Consider the following 4,546-nt stretch of genomic DNA (forward strand, 5'->3'; position numbering starts at 1 on the left):
TCGAAATGGATTTGCTCCAGAGGCAAACTGAGGCGTATTTGGGGGGGCGTCGGATCAGGAGAGTCAGGGGGCCCCCGAGATGAGTGGAAGGCGAGCAGCTTCTCGGTGTCATGCCTGCCTTCGGACCGCTCCTGCCTCCAGGGGGAGGACGTGGCCGGGGCTCTGCTCTTGTAAACCTGCCTGTAGGTGTGTCTGCGGCTGCGGAGGGCAGAGAAAGTGAGGCCCCCGAGCAAGCAGCCGCCTCCCCATCCTTCTCGGGGCGCCCCGGCTCGCCCGCTGCTGCTGACTCTCGGCGGGCATTTCTCGATCCCTCGCGGGGGCTGGTTCCTCCCAGTGCCCGCTGCACCCAGCCTCTCCCACAGCATCCGGCACTCCTCCTCCTGCCCGCCCCGCAGGGGATGGTTCTGGAAAGGGTTAAGTGCAAAGTTGAAAAGACACACCTTTCACGCCGTCTCTCGTCGGAATATTAGGTTTTATTTATTACCAATGTGTCAGATTCTCAGTTTCAGAGCTGATGTTTCTAATAAGTTAACAAGTAATTGAAAGCGATGGAAGCATGTATCTCCCTCCCTACTTTGCACATCAAACAACACTTCACACACACACACACACACACACACACACACACACACACACACACCCCTTTGTCCTTAACACACAGACATACAAACTCAGGAACACACCCCGAGTTCATCTACACTCTATTGTTAACTTACACATATCTCTGTTAACACAGTTTTGCAAATTTGGGAACATATTGAAAAACAAAAAAAAGGAGTGGCCTGCGGGGGCGAGGAACGATGGTGAGATAGGAGAATGGTCATGTGAGGGACAGCAAAGTCCCGGTCTTTGAGAATCTTTTATCTTAGTAGGCGTTTTGTGTGCACCTCTGTGAAATAGTCCATTGGCTGCTAATGTGCCTTCTTCACCGTGTGTGTGTGTGTGTGTGTGTGTGTGTGTGTGTGTGTGTGTGAATGTGTGTATTAGTCAAATTCTTGATATTTCTTGGAAAAAGAACGGGCCTGGGGGGAGATTCAGGAACTACCAAGAAGAGCTTTTGAACTAAAAACATCCTGAAGCAATTCCATGACCCCAGGCAAATGTGGAGCTGATGAAGCAGAGGAGCCCCTTTGAGCTCCTTGATCATCTGGGGATGAATTGATATGTGGAAATACCACAAAGTAATGGGAGTGTCTTCCAGCACAGAAAATCAAGCTTGTGTTTTCCAGCTCCATTATGCTTCCTTTTCAGTAAATTATGCATTTTAAAGACCAAATCATTAAAAAAACACAACACACGTTTTTAATCCAGTTACATTCAAAGGGAAGTGGAGTGGATGTTCTCTCTTTCCTCCTTTTTGGGAAACGAGTTATTTCAGAGTGGTGATATTTGTCCCTTTTCATTTAAAGTGGAGGATGAGATTTTTTAATTACTTTATTTAAAAATAAACAAATGTCTTTATTCCATGCTTTAAGAAAGGGGTGCTTTGAGTTCTCTAATTGCATTTTAAAACTTTAGAAAGTGATCTTTGCTCGCCTGCTGGTCCCAGTTCCCCTTTAGAACATTTTTCTCCTCACTTAGTGAAACTCCTCTGTAAGGACCGCCAACCTGAGGTCATATATATCTCACTAGGTGCTGTACTCTAGCCGTTCATTTGTGGACACAGTCACATTATATTTTCAAAGCTACAGCTGTGAGAGAAATGAAACTGCTGTTAATAAATAACTTTTTATTACCTACCTTTTAAATGAGGTGTTATACAGAATAAAAATAACATATTTAATAGTATATATAGTATAACATGTATTATATAATAATGTATAACTCTATAATTTCCCAGCCCTCTTTCCATGATATTTGGAATAATATATTTACTCATTTATTGAAAGTTTCCTTATTTGGTCTTTATAAAGAGCACTATGTTGCAGTTTTCACACTTTTATTTAATGGGCTTTTTACAAAAACCTTTATTGTTGAAGGTATTAACATATGACCCCCTTCTCCCCCCATAGACCTCTTCTTGCCCCCCCACCCCACCTTCCATCCCAGGCCATCACCACCCTATTGTCTGTTCCATGGGTTATATATATGTTCGTGTATTTTGTTCATCAGTTTATTTTGTTCGTTAGAGTCCACATATGTGTGAGACCATGTGATGCTTGTCTTTCTCTGACTGTCTTATTTTGCTTAGGATAATGGGCCCCCCTTTTTTTAACTCTAGTAAAGTCAATGGCTTGGTTTGCATTTTCACAAAACCTGATTATTGGCAATAACCCGAGAGAAATAAGGTCCCCAAATAGTTTAATTGCTCTTATCAATAAAATCAATTTTAGAAATTAAATATTTTAAGTCTCAATGTTTTTTTTCTCTTTGAATAAATCTCATTTAAATGAATCTTGCTCTTTCATTTAAATGAATCTCATATGCATTCAGAACATAGTCCTATTCGCCATGTGGTGTTTTTGCTACTCTTCAAAAATTGTCTCTGGAGACTGAGTTTCCTTGGCTTATTCAAAATGGTGTCTGTAGTAAGGCAACTGTAGATTGAGGGCCAGAATTCAGAATATAAAATCCAGTTCTCCCAACACTTATGCTTTTTTATATGATAACATCGTGATGAAGAGAGTTGTTCTTGACTTCTCTCCTGAAGGTAATGTCCAAACTGAGACCACCCGGTGAGCAAACATGGTTCAACAGGTGCTGAGTGCACCCCCATCCACTTCAAGATGTGGTCCTCTCTGGAGCATCAGCAAAGTCAGGGCTCTCTGAGCGCCTGCACTTCATCACCCGGATGCTGAGTCTCCCCTGGCTGCTGTTCTAATGACCAGTCAGAAGAATTCTGCCTGCTCTTGGCACAAGGCCATGCCATTGCCTTGGGGGAGAATAATATTCTGATATGGCCCCTCTCTTTCTGAGCTGGAAAAAAATCCACAGTCAACTGGCTACAGTAGAATTTGGGCCATGGCCTCCTTTTGGAAAGTTGTTCTCCATTTTTGATGTCTCTGGCCAATTCTAGTTTCCATCCACGAGGTCGTTTTTCCACACGTTTCATGCCAGGCTTGGATGTGGCATAGTTTTCCAGGTGTCATACGATCTTTCTAGATTGTCAAATATAACAAGCCTTTTGTTCCTCCCTATTTTTAGCATTTGGTAAATGAGAAGTTGAAATTTCTGTGGTTTCAAAGGGCAGCTATTAATGTAACATTATCAGAGGGCACTGTAATTATGATAATATTATGGACTGATTATGGAGATCACATTCACCACAAATCCCTATTTCTTAAGGGTAGGCAAGGGCTTGCTTGAATTGTATGAGAAATAAAACTTAATTTCTTCTACTGGGCTTTATTTTGGGGCCATTTCTTCACAGTGGGTTTAGATAAAGTGACATTTCACATAGAAAAAGTTCATCATAGTGAGTTTCTTAAAAGCAGAATCCTTGGATTCTTAAATTTCATACTTAGTAAAAAAAAAATCCCCCTGTATTTTGGTCTTGAAGAAGTGAGTCATAGCAACTGACACTTGAGCTCTTAATTCTAAGAATTGCACTTAGTGAAACCCAAAACATCATTTTAAAACACAAAAGGCACGCTGTATGATCTCAACATGTTGTTCCCACTTCTTCCAACTCTTATGCTTACCTGTTACCCGCCTCCTGGCTCTCATTTCTCCTTTTTCTGATCCAGTTGCCATTATTTCCCATCCAACAAGCCCCACGATGACTTGTCTACTTCCTTTCCCATGATGGCATCTCTTGGTTTATGTACACATATATCAGGGGTGGCTGCCCATATCTTAGAATGCATGGGAGGTTGAAACTTGCTCGCTAGAATGAAATCAAGGTTGAACCTTGCCTCCATAGATTTTTGTCCGTATTGATGCAGACCCTGGCTAAGATCAGCTTGTACTTTCAACACTATAATAAATACTGGCTGTATTCTCTTCTCTGCTTCTCAACTGCAGCGAAGGGGTGGAACCAGAATTGCTCACCCCCATTACATTCCCCCAGGTCCTACCTCAACCATACAATGTTTCTTGCTACAATGGTAGACCAGTTTAATAATAAACAGTATTTATTACATAGGTGCAGGATGTCTTACATTGTGTTGGGCATGTGGTATATTTAGGAAATACGTAAGTCCCAGTTTCTTTTCTCTAGGGCTCACAGTTTTACAATTCTAAACACTTTGTGTTTGATAAATGGTGCTAACTTGTGAAATCCTTTATTGGAAATTTACTTAAAAGACATCTCAAACAAAGAAAATCCATCACACCCCTACCCACCTCTGAAACACTTTAAAAGTCACATGCATTTTACCAAACCATTGGCTTTTTGCATTTCTTTCTTTTCCTTGTCATATAGCCCATTGGCTGCTAATGTGCCTTCTTAACCTCCTTGACATATTATTTTTATCTTAGTTTTTTTCCAACTATGTTGGCCATTCCTCTCATCTTTACTTTTTCCTTTCCCACCACTTCAACTTCCAAATATGGACATTTGTTTCCAAATATTTTTGTTTTCTCACTCTCTCTCCCCCTTCCTTTC

General features: G+C 41.4%; 1 protein-coding gene across 2 annotated transcripts in view; it reads left to right on the forward strand.

Moving 5' to 3' along the window:
- Positions 1-4,546, forward strand: part of PTN (pleiotrophin) — a 92,550-nt gene that overhangs the window by 257 nt on the left and 87,747 nt on the right. The window lies entirely within an intron of this gene.

Source organism: Myotis davidii, unplaced genomic scaffold (genome assembly GCF_000327345.1).
Source record: "Myotis davidii unplaced genomic scaffold, ASM32734v1 scaffold1316, whole genome shotgun sequence".
NCBI lineage: Eukaryota > Metazoa > Chordata > Mammalia > Chiroptera > Vespertilionidae > Myotis > Myotis davidii.